Genomic DNA, 23461 nt, shown 5'->3' with positions numbered 1-23461 from the left:
AGTTGAAGGGGGGAAAAAATGGGGAGACGTAATGCGACGGCTTGACGGACGACTCGATCCTCGGGAAGGCGGAAGTGGCAGGGCACGAAAAACTGGGATTTAGAGGGGCGAGGCATCCCTGCCAACTCCTTTTGTCCTCGAGGAGGACTGGAAGGCAGGTTAGGCGAACGCATCGTCCGGCCGGCCGGCCAGGCTGTTTGACATAACCAGTTCGGAGCTGCGGGCAAGGACGCCGCCCCTCTCCTTCGTCCCCGCCTCTTCGTCCCTCCGCGGACGCACAATCGGCCGTGCCTGACCACCGCAATGCATCATGATCGATCGCTGCCACTCGCCAATCTTTGCTCGCCTCTTTTTCTCTTCTTCTCTCCCCTTTGCTCGGGCGGGGGAGGCGTGCAGAGAAACTGGTGTACGGACGCGAGTGATTTCGTACGCGGCAGGGAAGGATGTAACTATTATTGGCGGCAATTAAGCGAGAATGATGTATATATGAGTGATGGAAAAGTTTCCAGAAATCCCTTCTTCCCTCATCTTCCTCTATCTATTACAGAATCACACGTGTTCCACGTGAATTGTAAAACTTGTCTCGATAGAGTTTGGTTTATACTTGGTTGGGAAATGACGAATGGCAGGAAATGGAGGAAGAAACGGTTCGAGGAAAGATTTCTCTGATATACGAGGACGTTGATTTTTGCGGCGATCAATTTAATCGGGACTCGCGATTGAATCGAGACGAGTTCCATGATTTAAGCTAGACCAACCCGGTGGAGGGAGGAGAGAGGAATAAGAACCGAAACGATGTTGAGCAAGAGGAAAGATCCTCGATTTTCCAGAACGTTAACTGTCCAACAGAGAGGACGAATTTTTACAGACGTCGCGAACGGATCGCTCCACCAATTATTCCGAACGAAATTAAAATAAAGGCAATAAGACGCGTTTGAAACCTTTTACAGTCAGGCCTTTTTGCACGCGCTGTCAGATCTACCTGACCGATCACCCTGCTGGGCTCGCCTCGAACAAGCGGAAAGGAAAATGCATCCACGCCGTAGCAGCGTTTTTCCAACCCGCGATATATATATATATATATATATACGACACGCGGCGGTGCCCGATCGTTAAACCGTGATGGAGGTAAGTTCCACGAAAAACTGGATCCGTGGCGTAACAGGGTCCCTGCGGTTGATTGTTGTTCGCCAGCCATCGAGAGTCCGGCCTCAATGAGAAAACAACCGTTTACGATACGTACGATGCGAACTTCCAACAGTCGTGCCACACACGTTTTTTGCGACAAAATCGTTGGCCGATTCCGTTTTCCGTGCCCTTAACAGAAAAATCGATAACTCGTTACCCTTGGAGATAACGATGATGATGATGATGATGATGATGATGATGATGATGATGATGATGATGATGATGATGATGATGGGTGAAGATATCGGTTAAGCTGTTCGATAAAAAAAATAGGCTTTGGAATTTTTCGAATCTTAGAGCAATGGATAATGGCCTGTTGAAAATGTCGAATAGCAGGTTAAAAACCATTTAAAAAGTTGGAGAAAATGGATTATATTAAAAAAAAGAAGGATTCGATTCCATTTTCGATCGGGTGGTCCTTTAAACGAAGGATCAATTATGCATGCTTCGAGATTACAATAATAATTGATCACGATCGCGACTCGAACGGACGTATTAAGAGAATTTTTTTCAATGATTTTTCGATCTTTTGATCCGATAGCTATGTTAATCGCGCTACGATTTGACATTCATGGGTAGGGTTGGAGAATGCGATTAATAGCGATAATGATATTACACGATCAAATAATGATCGATAATTTCGAGCCTTGATGCGCGTAACACGAAACGTAAGTAAACCTGTTATCTGCGGTTAAAGAGCTTCCGTATTGGAATCTAAGTATACGCGATCATCCTATCCCCAAATGAACATCGTTTTTCTTGTTCCCATCTGGCTAATCTGCTTAAGCGTAATCGCATTAGTATCGATGCATTGGTTTACATATGCATGGGAAATACAGGATCATTTTCTCTCGCTGGGAAGCCCAAAAGCTGTGCCCCCCGTCCATCACGATACTCGTTTCTCTGCAAATATATATATATACAAGTATAGATAGACGCAGGCTAGCCATCTCAACGTCGACTTTTTGTTGAGTGCTCGTCAGATCACGTTTACGAGAGGGAGAATCATTTTCTAGTTCTACGTCAATTGTGGAGAAAATAAAATAAACGATCGTAAGAAAATACACATATTTCTACTGATCGCGAGATTATTATTATCATCATCATCATAGTCATCGGAATGAGAAAAAAAAGAAAAAAACGAGGAAGAAATCCCTATTGTATTTCAACGAATGCACAATTTTTTATTGAAAAAAAAGAAAATTCCACTCAACATTCCTATAAGAGTGTAAAACCGAGAATCGCTACAACATCTCTGCAAGAACTAAAGAGTGTAAAGGATGATGGAGATTGCCCCTCCTCTCGTTTTTCTCTTTTCTCGAGGAGGAGGAGGAAGAGGAGGATCAAAAACTGGAACTGGTCGCACGATGGGATAAAAAAGGGGAAAATTTTCGATCGAAATTTTCGATCGTACGGCTCACCGCGAGAGGGCGTACGGTTGGCCGAGCATAAAACGAAACGCAAAACGTGGAATCGATCAGTGGGATAAAGACGGATCCGGATGTACGGTGCTTGGTCTCGGAATAATGGCGGTCATAATGCGGTCGGCCACGTCGTTTCTGATTGTTTCACGTTAAATCGTCCTCCGCAATTGCCTAAGAGGAGTGGAGTGGTACACGGCCGCGTTGCGTGTCCATCTCTTCTTCTTGCAATCTTCACCGCAGCATCGCGAATGCGTCGGTCATGCATCTTAACGCCTGATGTCCATCCGATGCGGTAGAAATAAATTTTAACGCGGATAAATCATTTTAATTAAACGTTCCTCGGAGATATTTGTAATCACTTTTTCAGCGGGGAAAAAAAAGAGAAAGAAGAAAAAAAAGAGAAAAAAATAATCGTGATAAATCCTCCCGTGCGGACGAACAAAGGAGTGCGATCGATGCAAAACGATTTCTTCGTACGGTCACGCACGTTTCTTCCCTTTCTCTTTCTTCCTCTCGGTTTTGGAAGAAAAATTCTATTCTCGGAATTAGAAATCCTGGTTCAGTTTTAATTCGAAATATACCTTTTACCTTTTCCTCGTAACCGATAAATTTTAGTTAATTGAGAAAGAACAGCTCGTCTTTTCTCGAGATTCATCGTAGAGGAAGGAAAATCAAGGAAATCGTTTTCTTTCGATTCCTTTCCTTTGACATTTAGATTTCGATCCGACGGCGGATCGAGAACGAAATATTTCGACTAACCCTTCTCCTCCGACCATTTCTTACGTGTATACCGTTAGAAGAACAGTTTTAACATTGCGTAATAAATTCTCGCTCTCCGCGTCTTTCTTTTATATTTATATACCGGTGAACCCATTTCATGCTGGACAATTGAATTGCTTTTTTCCTTCCGTATCTAGTTACTCGAGATTTATTACGCTCTCCAACGGCCAAGGATATATCTTTTTCACTCTCTAATGGTGTCGTCAAAGTTCGAAACAAGGTTTGGGGACAATTGCAATCGCGAGGAGAGGCAAAAGTGAAAAGTGGAAGATTACTTCAACGTCCGTTTAAATTTTAAATTGAATGGGAATCCTGTTTTGTTTCCACGATTGGGAAACGCCACAATAGCCCGATGGAACGTTTCTAAATCTGAACAACGTCAACGTCTCGAATAAAAAATGATTCTAAAAGTGCGTTGAAGACTATCATTTGTATAACAAGCTATTGAATTCTCGACTCGAGGGGAGCGAGTCTTTAAATTCTTCCTATTCAGAACGACGACGATGATTATTCTTTTCTTCGTAGAAGAACTAGAAGCATCTCTCCGAAATATCTTCCCTCCTCTCTTTCATTTTATATAATAATTCGAAATAATTCGATAATTTTTATTATAATCGTGATGATTATTCCTCGAATCTCTTCTCCGTCATTCGTATAAGAAAATATCCAAACCTCAAAATCGCCTTCCTACATATTATCCTAACCGTGCTCCAGAATGCTACGCTTCCTTTCGATCGAAATTTGATAAAACCCATCGCGTGACAGAATCTCTCCCTTCGTTTCAACAATACCCCAGCGATATTCCATTCGATTAAATCGATCTCGCGGCAGTTGTTCGAGAGGAAAAGAAAATTTTTTCGGGATCTCGTGCACGGAACTTCCGCATCGATAATGATAATTAATAGGCTGACGTTATAATTTATATCGTGGAACGTCGTCTTCGTTCATTATCCCTCGATACTTATATCGTGGCTAGCAAGCGCGTATAACTCAATGGGAGAATTTATTGCGTCATTAAGGTAATGCATGCGATACACAGCGATGTAGATAACATAATCATTTCATGCGTAGAGTCACGTTTTATCGAATGATGATCGCTGGCTGGCGCGCTACCCAATATCTATCTACCCTCCATCTAACGCTCGATGAGAATGGGACGTGATCGGGGGCCGGCATCGAGATGCACGGATCGGGATCGATATTGCGGGCCGCCCCGTTTCCATCCTTACATCATCGACCTGTTATATTAATAGACTTCAAAGAAGTTTAATAATCGCGCAAATTTAACCATCCTCTCCTGAACATATATATATATATATATAAAATATATATATATATATTTATATAAACGATCTCGATCCTCGTTAATTCGATACCGATTTGTACCTATCGACGATTACGTTACGAGTAACATCATTATCGTAACGATGAATCTTGTTAATTCGACGTGTTGTTTCTTTTCTTTTAAATTACACGTTCAAACGAAGAAGACGAAATTTTGGATGTAATCGAACACGAGGAGAGAAAAGATATCGGAAGACAAACTATTGAACCGCTTTGCATCGGCAGCGAGGAGAAAAATGGACGTTTTTCTACCGGCTTCCATTTTCGAAACCGCATCACGTCGGAGGGATCGTTTCCTCCGAAGAGAATCATCGTCGAGGAACGATATCTCGAAACACAGGGACGCAGGCCACCCTCGGCGCTTCGGTAAACGGATACCGGGCATGTCTCGACACCGGATATCGCGGTTCGTTAACCGCGGCCGGAAATCATTCTTCGCTCCTCTTCGTTTCAGGTAAACGCGTGGAACGCGAACTTTCAGCCGACCACGTTAATGACCACCGTCAACGGACATTGGCCGTCTCTTGATCCAGCCAATTTCTTCCCCCTTTCGTTCTCTTTCCTTGGAGAGATATACGCGTTACTAGGAGGAGGGGAGGGAAAAAACTAGATTCAAGATCGTTTCCTGGAGTCTAATAGGTTCGGACGCAGACAGTAGTTGGCCGCGGGGAAAATATATAATCTCGTTCCAGGTTACGTGTGGATATAAATACGTGTAAATTCGTTTATGAGAAGAGAGGAAATATTCTCGGGAGAGGGGAGGGACGTCGAATCTTGGAAACGAAACGTGTTTCTTCTTCTTCTTTTTCTTTCGTTTTAAGTTTAATTACCACGAGCTTACCCACAATCGTGGCGAAAGATCAGCCTCGTTTCGTGTAATTAAGAGAGAAATTTTATTAAATTTCGAGGGTGGGAAAGAACAAGTGTTTTTTTTTTCTTCGAACGAGCGTTAAAAAGAAAAAAAGAATAGCCCTATATCCAAGAGAAATGTTAATTAACCAACGATAACTATCTCCGCCCCGATATTTAGATGTCCCAATTAAGTGGAAGTGCGATACGCTCTCTCTCTCTCTCTCTCTCCCTTCCTTCCTTTCCGAATATCTACAAACATCGTGGCTTAAAAAATTAAGAGAACCGAAGAGGCAGGGCGAAAAAAATAAAAAAGGCAAGGAGCAGAGGAAAAGAAAGAAGAAGAAGAAAAGAAAAAAAGCATTGGAAGACTGTCGCGGCAAAATCTGGACGGCCGGTAGACGTCGTAAATCTCGCGGTTGACGCCTTTCGGTTCGGAAAACGACGGTGGCCAATTTACGATCGGCCGAACCGAGACGTGGGAAGAGCGGAGGTGTTCGATGGAACACCAAAGAGGAAACGTCGTCCGCGCTGACAAACGGTACCAGCGGAATTCCTCCTCCTCCCCCGATTAACTTTCCTCCACTTTGCTTGCTCCCTTTCCTCCTCCTCCTCCTCCTCGTGTGCTGTCGTGGCACGACTCGACGAGGAGTACTCGACTCCGTTTACTTAGGGACGAGTCGGATACGAGCGATCGATGATAGTCGTTGCGGCGTCCGCTTGTTAACTGCCGTTTTGTTCACCGTTTTCCACCGCGAAATCCTCGAAAAATCGGCCGAGGATGGTCTCTGACGAGGCGATAAAGCTCGGTGCATAACTTTCGAGGATTTGGCTCGAGAGAAGAGGCTGTTGGAGGAGCTAGCTATCCGGGGAGATGGTTATTTCCTTCCGTTTGTCGCCACTTTCGATCCGAGATGGAAGAGAAAACCACGCCAACCACGTGAAATTCACGAAGCACCGTTGATTCTTAGACAGAAGAAGTGTGAAGTAGGTGTAGAAGAAGAGACTGATTCAGCCGATGGCTATACATCGACAATCTGACATTATCGAAACATTTAAATCACTCGCATCTCGACCCCATCCCAGCCCGTTTCCAAGAATAAACCTTCTCCTTGGATCACGTATAACGTATCCATTAACATTATAGAAATATCAAGACGATTAAGAAACGCGATATCACGATCCGATATAATCGTTTAATTGTGATGTCGAAAGGGTTCACGCGCCGCGGCCTGTTGAGTGGGCAACAACAAACAAACAAACAAACCGTCGATGCCTTCCCTATAAATCACCATTAGTCCGTTTAAAAGCGTACAGAGCCTAGAGTCGTACGCTTCCAAGACCACCTTCTCTTCCGCGTCTATAGTTCCCCTTGACAGCCACTTAACTTTGACACGGCGTGATACGATGATCTGTGATCCCCTCCTCCTACTCCTCCTCCTCCTCCTCCTCCCTCGATGGCGCGAACCATTGAGATATTTCGAATCAAACGCGAGAGATGTATCGTTATCATCGGCATCGGGGACATCGAGGAATAAATTTCCACTCGCAATCACGATCACGTTCCTTCATTAATAATAAGGCCTAACAGCCTAGTGATGTAGCGCGCATTTTTCCAGTCATCGGGAATTATGAGCGATAGCTCGTCTCTCGCAACGCGAACTCTCCTTTTCCGTTCGCGGACATCGTTGCGTCATCGCGTTGCCTCATTTTAATATGCCACAGAGAGACGCACGTTTTTTCCTTTTTTTATTACGATCGTAAAGGTTGGATATCTTTTTTTAGCGGAGATATTAAAATATTAATTAGTAATTAGAGAAGAGTCGCGAGATTGCAGATTCGAGAAATCGGAAAAAAATGGCTGTGCACGAATACTTAATATTAAATACAACTCGATGAATCGAAGAGGTGTTGCTCGAACAAATCTTGACAAAATTTCAATATAAATCGTCTCGAAGTTCGAAATTCTGTTCAAAAAGAATGGAATACAAATGGAATTTTTAACTCGGTCCGCCTTTACTCGCTCAAGATCCTTCCTTCCTTCTCGTCCTTCCCTAAGGAGGAGAGGAGTTCTTTCTCGAGAGTAGCCGGCCAACTCGAGGCACTAACTCACACCGCGGTTACGTGGCTGGATTTACGAGCATGCGAACGTATTCACGCGACGCGAAAACGTAGGTATCGCGGGGCTTGGGACACGCGTTACTTAGGTTAACGATCAACCTTTATGTTCAACGCGAGTACAAGTACGGGTATAAATTGCGACCGTGCCCCGTGTCGCGGATTCCGGTCACCTCTCCCCCCTCCTTCGCCCCTTATCGCCGCCGATCTTCAACGTCCGCCACGATATTTCCTTCCTCCTCTCGGAAGAAAAGATTTTGTACCAATTTTGTCGCAGCTAACCGGATGGAACTACATTTATCCGAACAACGTTCGAGGGTATTCTGTGTTCCGTTCTTGTTAAGCCGGTTGTCGATGACTACCGTAGCGAGCAGCTTGTTAACCATCTATCCATTAAGAAATGCAATGTTAGATCATCCCGGGACGAGGATCGTTACGATTGTTTTTTTTAACGTGCGATGATTCTTCGTATCTCTTCCTGTCGCCCTTCATTCCACGAATCTTTTTTCCATGAAATTCATAATTGATCGGATCAATCAAGATTGTTATCGCTATTTTTCGGGATATAAAACGAATTGGGAATTAAATTTTTTGCCACAGACTGGAATTGTTAAAATTTTGTATGGAAGAGAGATCGTTTGTAGAGAGGCTGGAGTCTTCGAGACGGTATTATGAGCGTTGTCATGGGGATTATTGCGATTGGAAACGATTCCATCGCGGCAATTCATTATCATCGCGCAACAATATTAATTTCCATGCTACAATAAAATTATCCGTTATTAAGGTAGAAAAAGTTCAATGTTCGTTTTCAATCATAAGGGAAACCTGTTCTTCCTTCCCTTTCAGCGCTAGACCGTTCGTACATAGCCCATTACCGTAACTATCCCCCATCCATCGATATCTTCACAGTCATCACAATCGTCATTCCCAGAGATGCTCTTATCCTCTTAACCAGCGATGGGATGGAGCAACTATAAGATCGAACAAGATTCCAAACTTTCGTCCAACAATCGTTCTTCGTTTGTTTCAAAATCAATCGTACAATCCTGATTTCTGAGGATTCGATTATAAAATTACTTATTCAATTCCAACGATAAACGAATAAACATTCATTCGATCCCATCCCTTCCAACGTTTATTGCCTCGAACACACAAACGAACGCACCAAAGTTTCGAAATTTCGAACTCGAGATCTCGCCTCTTTGATTATCGTTTCCCCAAGACTTGGTGGTACAATTAAGGCCGGCTCATTAACGGGCTTGACAGGGGTGTAGCATCGGCTCGCGCTTTCCATCCATTGAATCGATCGGAGGGAGGGAATAGCGATATTGCGGCGGGTCAGTACACCTTGTAAACACGGAACGCGCTCACCGAGGGCCCCCTCTAAGCTGGCAAGAAGTGAGTGGCAGGATGAATGCGGCTGATTACATTCAAGAGGCTTTTTCAGCCGGCCGTGGCAGCGCGCTGGTATAATAACCCGTGGCGCGGCCACGGCCATGGTCCCCGAGACATTGCATATCCTTGCCATTGTGCCTTTATTCCACGGTGTATTTTCATTGCGCGACGCGTGCACGAGATCTAAGTAATAGACCGGTGTTATACGATTTCCCCTCCAAGTTAACCCTTTTCGCTCGACCGAATCCGTGAATTTCTTCTCTAAATTAAACATCATTTCACCCGCGAATCCAAACTTTTGTATTTTGTTATCTTACAGAGAAAGGAAAATTTGTCGAATATTAAAGTTCATACTTACAATCCCAATCGCGTGCTTACGAAATTCGAAAATAATATTTTTATTCACACGAATATATTTGTCGAATATAGTTCGATCCTCGATCTAATTTGAGATTAGAAAAAACATTCTACAGGATTATAAGATACGCTTTATAAGATTATACGTAAAGGGCTTAGGAGTGGTGCCTCGAACTCATCATTGGAGCGCAAAGGGTTAAAGCGTGCGGACGTTTCATTTTTCTAAACGTTCTCAATATTCATGCGCGTCTCTGACAACAACTATTCCAATCCTAATTTGTGAAATCCTGGCAAGGAATGTTCGCTTCGAAAGCGAAACACGAAAAAGTAGGCTGCAAAAATTAATGTATTCGAAGATGTTGAGCGAGTCTAATTGCATCCACTACGCCCCCTCCTTCTATTGTTCCTCGAGCTTGTTAATCGGCCAGCGGTGTTAACGAACCACCTGCACTTTCCCTCCGTTTCCGTTCCCTTGGACGACTGCCTTCTCGTGCTTCTCGTTTTCTTTTTTTCCTTTTCTTTTTCGGTGAAAGGATTAACGAGGTACTTGTCGGGCGACCGGCTCCTTCCTCCTACTAGAGACGACTGATAATCTTTAATGACTCTGTCTAACGGTTGTCCGCGTTGTGAAAGCGTTGTTCAACAACAAGTGCATGCACGTTTCCACGTTTCAGAGTACAAATTTGTTCGGAGGCATGCGGGTTGGGTTCCGCTGACAGGATGGCGGATCGAGAGATGGGGTCAACAGCTCTCTGTCAATCATCGAGGAAATTCATCGAGCACACACAGGTGTAAATTGATAAGCGTGTGTTCTTGGGAGGGGGAAGATCAATACGGTCGAGATTCGTCGAGATTCATTAAGGAATACTCGTCTCTCAAGATCGAATTTAAGGATATCGTTTGCTTGGATTAGTTGCAAATTTTGAATTAGATATAGAAAAGATCGGTGTGCTCATTTATTCGTGCAACACGTGTTGCTAGATATAACGTTTATTCTGAATTTCACTTTGAATAAATGGAAGAGAAATATGTGAATATTATCCGTACGATAATCAATCTTATTTTTGGCACGATTTATTATTGTGAGAACGTATTGGCAGCCCTATCTACAATACAATGTTACCCATCTAATAACGTACATATCAATTTATTGGAACCGATCGAAACGCCTCGATCCTTCACGAGCGATTCCTTCGTGATTACCACGTTTCAACAATTTCCCCTTTTCAACTGTGCGCTTTCAGCAGCGCAGAGTATACATCGGAAGAAGAGTATCGTTGCATTCATTACTCAACGCCTCTAAGCCGCATTGTAGACGGCGTCGATCGGCCCCGCCATCGATCATCGCAACCGATCGAGAGATCGTTATTACAGATTAACGGTGGACGATGAGTGAACAGGTGAACAAGGGAGCAACATTGTTCCCTCCCTTCCTTTTTTCCCTTCCCTCTTTCTCTTTTTGCCATTAATTGGCTCACCAGGAAAGAAATTTTTAACCATCGGCCTTATTAAGCGGCTGCGTCGTTAAAAAACGAGATAGCCCCTCCCTCTCCCCCTCCTCCCTCGACATTTCTGCCCGGTCATCCTAGCATTAGGCCTTTCATCCACCTCGAGGGGGGAACGAAGCGGTCTTGTCATCGCGCTTAATGGCAGCTTTGTAATGTTCATCGCGTGAATGATGACACCACACCACCTCGCATCAAACCACCTCGGTACATCGATTATTTGCGTAAGTCGCGGCGTAGAAGAATCCTCTGCCGTTAATCGCTACTAGGACTCGTTGCGCAACGAGCGTTCCATCCCAATCGAAGGAGCGCCTCGGCTGGACGAGGAGCCTTCAACCGGCTCACGTACGAAACGAATCGATAGAAGATCGAGAAAAATCGCGTTTAATAATCCCTCTCTTCTGCTGCCTGTTTGTTAAATGTGATGCGTGTCGTCGACACGCGCGTACCGTTAGAAAATTCTAATTTTATTCCATTTGAAGTGAACACGCGCGTTGGTATTATACGTATATAAGAGATGCCGGCGGAAAAGTGGAAGAGCCGTAATCAAGCCTGGTCCGATCGAAGGCTTATCACTGGCCAACGGTATATCGTTATCATCCGTGATCACCGGTGTTACAGGAAATCGTTACGAATCGTCCCCGATACCGGTCCACCAGTTTATCACACTCGTTCGTAAGGTGGGGTCGCATTTCAGGGTTATTATTAAGATAGCAAGGAAACGTATCCACGCTGTAATTAACCAATATCGCGATTACGCCTTCCTTCTTCCTCGACGTCCATCAACCAGGTCTTGGACAACCAGGTCTGTTCGGAGAGCTCGTTTATTTAAAGCGAATGTATCTATCGATTCGTTCAGAAAAAAATATTGTTATAATTTTAATAAGGATTTTTACTTACAGGCTTCCCTCGTTGATGGTGAAAGAATCTTTTATAATACAGAGAGAAAGATACGGGTTGCGCCACCCCAAGATAAAGTATCGTAAGATAAAGCACCGAGAGAAGTCAGATTGATGAGGCCAGTTAAACATCATCCCTGATCCGAGGAAGATTATACTTCGCGCTCGTGAGTGATGGGCATAATCCAGGTCTTGGAAGCTAGCTATTTCTACAGACGTGATTCTTGGTACCAAGTGTGGACTACCCTCCCTAGTAACTGTAAGACTATACCTATGAGGGATTCGTGGCACTTTGAATTGTTTGTGAAACCGAGTCACGAATCCACCGCTTATGAAACCGGAAAGTCCAAGTTCTGTATTACGCTAAAATCTCCATCTGTTCGAATTGAACGACGAATAATAACAAACGAGTTTGAAATTATTACGCGTATTATTGCTACTCGATGATGATCTTTCTCGTCCTTGACACGGTTTTCGTTTGCTTTTCAAGGTACAGTTATCTAGATCTACTTCCACATCCCTGTTGCTAAGTTGACTTTCGAGTATTTAATAAAACGGCCGGAACATGTTTCAGCGATTAGACATGGTCTATAGAGCGCGTCTTATCGCCTCGAATTTAAAGCGGTACGAGGATAATTTCATGTTTACAGCATTGTAGTTCGTTTGTTTATTCCCCTCTTTAGCGACTTAGTAATTCGCAAGACGATTAAACTCGTTATAATTTTTCTTCTAATCCAAAAATCGACGGTTAATTCCTTTCACCTGTGTATTCTCAAAGAGTAGGAAGATGAAGAAGAGGAAGAAGAAGAAGAAGAAGAAAAACACACCGTAATTACGGCGACTAACGAAGACGTTTGACGCCGATATTTGATCCTCATCGAATAACGGGTTATATAATGTCGACGACATCGTCAAAAACTTCTAAAAAAATCATTAACGACCACTAACTCGTTTAATCATTTACAACGATTAATTCCGCTCGAGGCAAAAATTACCCATTACCCCATACATCTCCACTTTATTACCAATCTCATAATTACCTTTCTAATCCGCGTGTGCAATGGAACGAACTGTTAAGTAGTCCAAGCCGGTACACGCCACACGTCCGGCCTCGTCGAGATCAAAACCGGATCTCGATCCTCGATTTGACGATGATTAGTTCGATCGATTAGCAACGAGGGGTATCCACGGTCGACCTTGATTTTTCGTTAACACGCCGATGATTATACGGGTCGGGACAGGGAATGGGGCCACCATCAGCTCATTGAGCGTATGCATAAGATTTCCATAAAAATACGTGCGACAGAGACGGCGACAGGAAGTTTAGACAGAAACCTCGTCGGTATAATACTTGGAATCGATCGGTGGAATCTTGGAGATTAAATAGTGGCAGGTTCAGTAATCGAGCTTTCGAGGATTTCAGAACAGGAGAGATTTTATGGAAGAAGAATTTATGTACGCGTATTCATGGCGTGTTAATAGGATAAAATTCTCCTCCTACTGGAAAACCTTTTTAGACTTTTCCTTTTCACGCTCGTCGAGATCTATTTATTCGCCGATTTCGTGAGATCGTTTCCGCTTGTTAATCAGCGAGAAGGAGAGAAAGAAAAAAGCAAAGAGGACAAACTTCTCCACTTCTTGCGAGCAGTTCAATCGAGATAAGAGTTTTTACACAACCTGGCGGAAGTTTCGCGAACTATTTACTTAGCATACCACCAAGTTAATATACCAAGTTAAAGAAATCTTCGATGAATCTCAATTTTTCATCGAGATGATTATATAATAACATTGATACAACCCAAGCTTGTAAGCGTACACACCGTAAGTTGGAACGGAGTTAAACAGACAAAAGTTCCTTACAAGAATCTAAATCAAAGACGATTTAGATTCGAGAAACGAATCTATCCATTCAAGAGTAGAAACTCATTCGTACACCTCATCTTATCATTCTTACCAACGTCAATGATCTTGCACTATCGACAACAACGTTCGTTTCACCGCGCTTTTTCACGAAAGAAAAAAACCAACCCTTCTGGGGTACCATCCTACACGATCCACCTCGAGGATGAGATAAACATTCGAGCGGAAAAACATGTTGGAAGATGTTGGACGAAGATTCTATCTTTCTTCGTCCGCGAACCACGTCCTCCACAGAGAGAGGGAGCACTTATATTGCATTATATTATTTCTAGAATCGTTTCAGGAGTCGATGCACGGTCGCGTGGCACGTGTGCGCATATGGTATCGTGTCGAGCGCAGGGGGAGGCCCCCCTTTTGATGCAGAACAGGGAGGAGGAGGGGGGAACAATCCCGCTAATTGTCGGCAGGATTTTCAAGTTCGAGAGTCGCATCTCATTAGGACCACCGGCCATGGGACACCGGAGTCAATCAATCCGTGGAGAATCTCTCTCTCTCTCTCTCTCTCTCTGCCCTCCTCGCGTAACAAAGAACCGGATTCGCGCGGCGATCGAGCCATCTTCCCTCTCTTTCTCTCCTCCCCCGCAACTCAGGATGCATTTGCATGCGAAAAAGCATCGTTGCAGAAGAATCGAGAAGGGATTCTCGTTACTTTCGGACGCCCGGCAGTTGGAAAGAATTTTGGATTCTCGAGAGGGGAATTCGATGCATTCTTCGAATTCGAAACGAATGAAATTTCGAGTAGTTTTAGAGATAACAACAATATTTTCTCTTTTTAATAAAATCTACTTAACGTAACGAAGAATAGAGACATGATCGAAACTTTGAACATGATCGACGGCTTTCGAGTCCCTCCCCTCCCAAATTGTATAACAATTTGCACGGAGAGGAGAGGCGGATAGGTGTCAATGGAGGAAGAGGTGAGCGTGCGTACAACAGTTGGACTTGCTCGTTCGTGAAAGAAAGAAGAAAGAGAGAAAGAGGAAGCGAGTCACGCTCACGTCATCACGAATGCTGCTGGCATTCACGACCCCACGTCACCTCGCCCTTCCACGTCCAAGTGCCACGACGTCGCGCCGTTCCTTCCACTCCTCCCCTTTCCCCCAGGACCCCGCGGGATGTACAATGTACACGTGCTAAACGGGGGACCAACCACGAAGCAAGAAGAACGCAAAACATTCTCAAACTCGGCTTCTATACGTTCGAGTTTCACGGAACCCACACAACACCCCGGTCTGGGTTAGGGAGAGAAAGGGAACGAACGAAAAAGCTCGACCGATGCATCGCCTCGGATATGTCCAAACCCTTGTTTGTTGTCTTGTTCTACTTAAAACCGCTTCGGTGTGGGGAAAAATCAATTGGTCGGTTGTGAATAACGCGCTCCCTCTATTTTTTACCGAGAAAATAAACGATTAATTAATCGGTGATGTATCTTCGTTTCGTTTCTTTTTTTTTTTTCATCCGAAGAGGAGAATTGCATCGCTTATTAATATTAATATTATTATTTTTTAATCTAAAAGTTCAAATCCTCTAAAGAAATACGCGAAGCCGTTTTCTTTAGGAAAAAGACACTTGTGAAATGGTCCAACTAGCGCGATTAAATGGAACTTGAAGTGGAATAAGTGAAACGATGCAAGACTCGACATGCAAGAAAGAAAGAAAGGAAGGAAGAAAGAAAGAAAAACGACTCCCGAACAACGAGTGATCGAAGAAAAAAAAAAAGTAAAGACGAAAGTAACACGCCCCGATGAAAAGATAGCGGGGCTAGGAACAAAAGTGCAACATGGAAGATGGACGCATGAATCAAGGAACGGGGAGAGAGGGGGGGAAGAGAGGGGTCGCGTTTTGAAAGGAAGGACGGCGAGGAGGAGGAGGAGGAGGAGAAGGCGCCGGTTCAAGATCTGGCAACCAAGCGGCATTGGCCAAGCGTGCGACGAAACGAAGCGGATCCTCGCCGATGATTCCTCCTCGTAGATTCCTCGTCGGGGCTTTAGCTCCGGTCGATCTCCCTCATTAACATTCGACTCTTTGTCTCTGTCGTTGTCGCGGTCGTCCTACTCCTTAAGGTCGCCCCGGTCGGTATATATACTCGAGATCCTCGCGAGAGTTCCTCCTCCTCTTCCTCTTCCTTAGCCTCCTCTTCGGCCCCCCTTCGGTTCCTCTTCTTCTTCTTATTTCCCCAACCGGTCGACTTTTAGTAGCCCTCTGCTCGCCTCCCTCTTCCTTTCTCTCTCTGCCTCTTTCGCTCTTTACAACTCTTTTCCATCCAGACCTCTCTTTCTCTCTTTCTCCCCGATTCTTCTTCTTCTTCTTCTTCTTCTTCTTCTTCTTCTTCTTCTCGCTTCTCCACGCTTCGAACCGAACCTTTTTTCCACGCGCCAGCCGGATGGAGCTAAGAGTAAGAAACGGTGGACGGAGCAAAGAGCCATCACAGGATATTCCTCGGTGATTTTCGATGTAACCACCCCGTGCCTCCTCTTCCTTGTATACATATTGCGTATATATCATCTCGATCCCTTTCTTCGAATTCGAGAAGCGTGGATTCCTATTTGTTCCAATGGTAATTGAAACGTTCAGTGTCAAAAACACTGATTTTTCATTCTCTTCTTTGATGGCAATTTATACTCGATGATGGTACATATCAGTCGCGTTTTTGTTTTTTTCAAAAGTAATCATAAAGTTCAATGATGAAGACATTTCAAGTTATCGAATAAGCTTGGCGCAAATGCAGTAGAGAAAAAAAATGGTTGCGATTGTACGAGAATTCGAGCCCACTTTTTCCCAAGCGGCAACCGGATGGAACTAAATGAGAAACATCTCGTATTCTTCCATTTTTCTTTCCATACGTACATATATAGATATACGTACAGATAACGACACTCAAATTCCTCCTATTCGATTTCGATCGTAACCCATTCCTCCACTTTTTCACAAAATCTTTCCACGTATGAACGCGCGTCCATTCCTCTACAACGACGCACGGATCAAGAAGACGTTAACGCGGCTATCGTTCCCTTCCTATATTCTTCCGAGAGTGGCGTGAGTGTATCGCGAATCGTATTCGCTTCCATCTTTTTTTCCACTCGCGACCCTCGATCATCCTTTTCTCGTCGTTTCACTCCTCCCTCCCCCCCGACGAAGGTCGATTTTCATATACATAGTCGCCGTGGACGTGGGGGGATTGGAAAGGCCAGGGGACCGGGCCTGGAACCGGGGCAAAAAAGAGGGGGGGAGGGGGAGGCCGCGCGAGGAGTGCGAGTTTTTTAATTTTATGAGGGACGTTTATCTTATGATTATGTTGATAACTTCTCGGTAAGAGCTCGTAACGTAAATTGAACCTCTGACAAGAATTTCGTGAGTGAGTCAGAGGGAGCCAACCACGGGTGGACCCAACCACGGGCCAAGGTGAAAGCCGGGCCAAAGCCAAAGCCAAAAAAAAGAAAAAAAAAAAACCCACTAACTGTAAATGCCCGAAAATCGATGGCATTAAAAGTAAATGGCCTTGCCTCGCTATTTGCTCCTTTCCCCCCCTGTCCCCCTCCCCCCATTCTAAATCGTATCGTTCTGGTCCCTTATTAAAAAACGATCGTTTCGCCTTGTTCCTTCCTGTTCATCCCATGGCATATAATAGATAAGTTTGGGTCGTGACACGAGGGGGGAGGAGGGGAAAGAGGGAGTCACCGAGTCATAGAATCGCCTTTCTCTCATCCTACATCTCTCGTCGGTCGTCCGCGAGAGATTCTTCGGTTCGCCAGCCCGTGTATATAACTTGATAAACAAGTTTACTTGGAGAAGCCGGTATCTCGTATATGTGTACTCTCGCTTACACTGGGTGTCCCGAGCAGACTGAATACTAATTGCTGAAATGTTCTTCCGTGCAGAGGAAGCGGAATTCGCGTCGTTGATTTGAGGCGTTATTCGACGACGCAATATAGAAATATCTTTCGACGAGGTTCCATGATGATTCGATAGAGTTTGTGTATCCGGCGATGGATTTAACGAAGAGATAAGGTTTAAGATTAGAAATATCAAAAAAATTTTATCGAAAATATATATCGTGTCCAGAGATTTTGAAAACGGAATTGTATATATTATGTAATTACTCGATATTCTTAAATGCAATGGCTACACACATCCTCTTTTACGTGTATTATGATTCGTGTTCGCTATTATTCTTTCAATTTTATGATTATTTTTCGAAACTCTGCACAAATTGATTGAGAATTTTCGATTTTCAATCAGATTTAAGATTATTATATAACTGGTAAATGAGTCGAAGTATCCGCGGAAACGTCAACGAGTAAATTTCCAATTTATCGTTATCGACACGGATGATAAAACTTCTATCATATGATTCTAATCTTTTTTCGATACTATTTTAATTTAAATATCGGCGTGATCACCCGGTATATCGCTCGAATCCTGCTTATCCACCATTATTAGCTTCCTCGGGGGATTTAATTTTCCCCAACATCTCCAATCAGATACATTCTCCATTCAGTTTTAAAAAAATCTTTTAGACGTTTTGACGCAAAGTCGTGCAATAAATTTTGCAACTGAATCGAATTCTTCTCTTCCCTTTTTCCTTTTTTCCCCCTCTCCCTTCCTCCCCAGTATCTGATATCGCAGTTTCGAAGTCCAGTAGTCGACCAGCACGATAAGAAGGCGCGAGAAGCGTGGAAAGGAATAACGTCGAGGCACAACGCACGCCAGTTGAGATAGCACGAGATGAGCCTCCTTCGCCGTCTGCTCTGCACGGATTAGCCAGCCCGTTTGAACGTCCACGAGCCTAAACGATCTTCCTAATATCCTGGTCACGACACATTCGTTAGATCTGTATTACGTCCTCCTCCTCCCTTTCGATTCCAATCCTTTAAATCTACGATTCCGATTACCCCATAAACTCGAAGCTGTTAGTTTAGCATTAAGGGCGAAGAATCTTCGACAAAATTAACGGCAATTCTTTCGTCTCTTTCGAAATTAGATGTCGTACGGACAAAAATAGGTTCTTCTATTATCAGAATCGATTATAATTCCACAATTCTAAAAATTACTTTCGCTACGCGCGTATCTCTACGTATATCTCTCTTAAATCTCAAGAGTTAATGGCAGGAAAAGGGGGTCTTGGTAGCATTCTCGGTGAGAATCATCATAATACGTCGTCGTTGGACGAGCGCGATATCATCACAGTTTATGGACTGTCGAGGAGAAGGGATCATTGATCCCGACAACGTTGTGGAAATTAAGAGGTCGAGATATCCCTCGGTTTCCCTCGGAAACGCTATCTGGATAGCGGTCGGAAATCGAAGAGAGCCGAGTAATTTTGCTAATGTCTCGGTCACGACTCGCTCCTGAATCCTTGAAACGGGTTTCCAATCTGATTCCCGGGATCCTGGCTGGACGCGTCCCAGATTCAGACCTCGAACAACGAAACCTCGGGCCTCCTATTACATTAACAACGTCTCACTCGGTGTTAACGTTGATGAAAAATCAGATACCGTCTCTAGCGGTTATACCTCGAGAATTTACGAGGATCTACGTTCTACTTTCCTCTGGAGAAAGAAAGAAAGAAAGAAAAAAAAGGGGGGAATGAGAGATTTTCCTCTAGCCATGATCTTCGTCGATCGTGACGACCAAAGTTTCGAAGATATCGATCGTGATTTGCGAACACCTCTCGCCCATAAATCCCACTCGAGCTGATGACTTGCTATCTTTATCTGGGCGACCATCCACCCACGCTCCATCCATCCGAGTTTTAAACAATATCTCACTTCCCGTGCACCTTGTTCCGCGTAAATGTTTCCCTTGTACGTACACGCACCGCCGGAATTTAGGGGGTATGTAAAACGGGACCTTGTGAGCAGGTCTCTTAAAAATGTCTTACTCCCTTGTTCCGGCGTGCAACCAGTTCGAGATGAATTCTTTGCTCGGAAGATCTTTCTTCTTCTCCTTTTCCTTCTTTTTTCTCTTAACCAATTAAAAAAATTCAAAAGCAAATTCCTCCAATTTTTTTCTTGATCTCTAAGAAATTTTCGGGTCGTTGATCGTTTTCAAAATTCTTGTTGAAACAATAATATAAGGAAAAAATAATAACATTCCAAATAATACGTATCGAAGATATCCGATTGTGAATCTGGTCTAAGAGAAGTCTATCCATCGAGATAAATCTTAGATCCTGTGAACTTTCTTGAATCTCGGTCATGCAGCGAGTATTCGTACCTTTGGCCAATCTTTAAAGGATCTAACGAGAAATCGATGATTGTACGTGTCCTTTTGGTTGGTTGAAAAGGTCGGTTGAAAGTGATCAATGATCACCGCACGCGTGCTCGTTAAGTCTTCTAATTTCTTCCTTCCCTTATTCTATTTCTTTTTTCTATCCCTCCCCAACGTGATTTTCCATTCCAAGTGCTCCATCCGCATTCGATGTTTCATTCGATGTACAACAAATGTTAGCCGAGTGTTTCATTGGCTTGCTCGGCTATTGCACGATTAAATGCCAGTATAGAGAGATCGAATAAGTGGCAAGCACCCGCGTGTTCATTTATCTTTAATCGCACGGTTCATCTCATCCCGACACGACGGGGAGAGATGTATGCACCGCGTTATCGCGCGACTCCTTTCTTGCGCTGGCCGACTTCTTTGCCTCTTCTCAGCGTTTTCCCGTCTTATTGCTCCCGGCCGTGCCACCTACGTCGCTAGATCCTCCAGAAATTCATTCTATCCGCTATTTCGCCAAGTAGGAAAAACCGTTTCCATTATTCTTATTAATTAAATATAGATACGAAGTTTCTAGACGTTGTGATCAACAAAACACGAAGAAGGAAAAGAAATTTAAAGGGACGATGATACGACATTACGTTCTCAAGCTAACGACACGAGAATGATCGCAATTCCCTCTAATCGACAAGAGGAACAAATTGGATTGTAACTCTTGCTCTTTTTTCCTTCTTTCTTTCTTTTTCTTTTTCTTCCTCAATTCTTCCGCGACAGACACACCCGAATACCTGTTTCGAGACAATAGGGGAAAAGTTGGCGACGATATCGTGACCGTTCTCCAACGCCCACGGCTCCTGATCGCGGGTCGTCGATCTAGCACATCTTTAACGGCGAGAAACGTAGCTGCGTTATCGTCTTATTTATACCTGCATCGCAGCTTTCACGTAACGCGTGCACCGCCTTCCTCTTCTCTTCTTTTTTTTTATTTTTTATTTTTTTTTTCTTCCCCGACTTAATCTCGTCTATTACGGTACACGCTCACTTTGAACAAGTACCTTTATTATCGGCCGTGTTTAACAGACATCCCTCTCGACTTCGCTCTCCGTTACACGCCAGATTTCAATATCAACCCGTGTAACTCGACTTGGTGAAAAAAAAAAAAAGAAAGATATCTTACTCTCCCCTGTGAATTCAGCAAATGCTCCTCGAAGGATTGGATTATCTAATTTGATGTTTGGAGAGACGTTTTTGAAAAGCTGCTTGATCGAAGATTTAAGTGTGGGACGAAGTGGATTGTGAAATAGATATATCACGAAAACACATCAGGATATGTGTGCATTAATTTTTTTACAAAATACAAAAAGAAATATATTTTATATAAATTTGTACTTATTGAATATTTAGTAGTTATTGCTCCATCAACCGAACCCCTGTCGATAATTTATACCAGATAATTACAGTTCTTCTTTATCCTCCTAGTTAATTTCTTACGATCTTATCTACTGAGTCAATTTCACGTATATCGTAATCAAAATTATTTCTTAATCTTACAAGATATATACTCGATCTATTCTCCCTATAAATAACTCAAAAACTGTATATATATATAGACTCTTTCCCTTTTATTTCGACGAAGAAGATATTCTTAACAATACTTCTGACCATCCTTCCTCGATACGCCGCACAAGAGAATATCTATCATTATTTTCGATAAGATCCGACAAAAATGTTTTCCAGAAACGGCCGACAATAATATAGAATATCATTTTTCGCGAGGGTCCACTTAATGGATCCGCAATATGTATCTCTGAGGTGGTGATTTCGAGGAAGTCATAAGCCTGCCGGTAATTTTCCGCGCATTATACCTCTCGTTACACCCACGCGAGCAGATCAACGGTTCACCTCGGCCGTCTTTAGTTCACGACGTGAGCGAGCATTATCGCTTCTATATTACGTCCGTTGAATTCTTTTCCGTCCAACTTGCACCCCATTTTATTTGAGTTTCGAACGGAATAACGGTGCACGGAATAACGAAAAAAAAAAAAATCTTGATAAACGTGAAATTTGAAATTTTAAACGACATTCTAATAATATATTATTAATTAAACTTCTTGTTAACGATATACCGTATAGCGTTTCAGATTTCATGTTTCATTGTGGTAAATATCCTGGGAAAATATTACGGATAAATGCTTATCCAATTATCTTGTTGGAATAGTGAAATTGATCTATCCAACTTTAATTTAAGAAGATATAATACCCACATCAGCAAGCATATTGATTTATTAATGCAAATTATTTCCTTCCTATCTGTAATGTAATTATTCTTTATATTCATATATTCATTCTGTAACAATCTCAGATTAACGAGAGCTAATTCTACTACGTTTCAAAAGAGGGGAATTAAAAAAAAAAAAAAGATAGAAAACATGTCGCGAAACATTTTATCGAGAGAGGATGAGAATTTTTAAAAACAATAATCTCGAACGCGAACCTGCGGCAGACAAGATTTATGCACGTCCCTTCGATGATGGAGCAATCATTTATTCTCCATATTAATTGATTATTCAGTTCCGATCGCGTACGAGAGATGATATATGACTCGATACGATACCACGTTAAGAACAAGAAATCTACTAGTCGCGCGTGCATAAATTACCAACATTGATAACGAAACCCACGCATTTTCTTTAAATCTTGTTTTTTCTTCGTTTGTACAGTGTCATGTAGTCGATGCCGGCATTTGGAACGGCTAAATAAGCGGAAAGCGTTTCTTCACACTTTCAGCCCGGTAAGAAGATGTCTCCTCTCTCGCCAGACGATAACGAAATGAATTATATTCATGAATAATTCCGTTGAGTTCCGTGAACTCGAACAGAATATTCTTACTAATCGTTCAATATACTTTATAAAGAACGATACATCGACATCGATCGTCGAAAGAAATTTGTTTTGCTACCAACGATCATTTATCTTAAGTAGATTTCCAAGTAAGTATAATCAATTTAAAATTAAAAAGACGTAAATTTCTATAAATATTCCCACTTCTATTTTCTGATCTTCTAATATTCGATTAAAATAACTTTTCTCAAAGTGAATTTTGAGAACCCTGTGTTACCATCCACAACCAGTGTCCGACCAAATGACCAACATGGCGTGACCCAAACTCTCCAGAACTTTCCTCATACAGGGATCCCCTCCGCCGTTGAAATTTTATGTATCCCGGTGGAACAGAGAAGGAAAAAGAGATATGCTTGAAAATCCATGTGGCCAGGATATTCAGAAACGACTGAGAAAGAATGTGGACATGCAGATTGCATCGGCCGGTAAAGAATTAGATGAAGATAAAAGTAATTGTGATGTATGATCACGATTAGTCATATAGGCGGAGACTTATTACAGATAAAGGTTTACGAGGATAGAAACCAATGATGGGATGCATCGAACAGATAATAAGTATATCATAAGC

General features: G+C 43.0%; 1 protein-coding gene across 3 annotated transcripts in view; it reads right to left on the bottom strand.

Moving 5' to 3' along the window:
• The window catches only part of LOC107997302 (uncharacterized), a 66262-nt gene that overhangs the window by 40307 nt on the left and 2494 nt on the right, over positions 1-23461 (bottom strand). The gene's annotated exons all lie outside the window — the stretch shown is intronic.

Source organism: Apis cerana, linkage group LG3 (assembly GCF_029169275.1).
Source record: "Apis cerana isolate GH-2021 linkage group LG3, AcerK_1.0, whole genome shotgun sequence".
Lineage (NCBI taxonomy): Eukaryota > Metazoa > Arthropoda > Insecta > Hymenoptera > Apidae > Apis > Apis cerana.
Note: the sequence above shows the minus strand (reverse complement) of the source record. Positions and strands in the feature narration are given on the sequence as shown.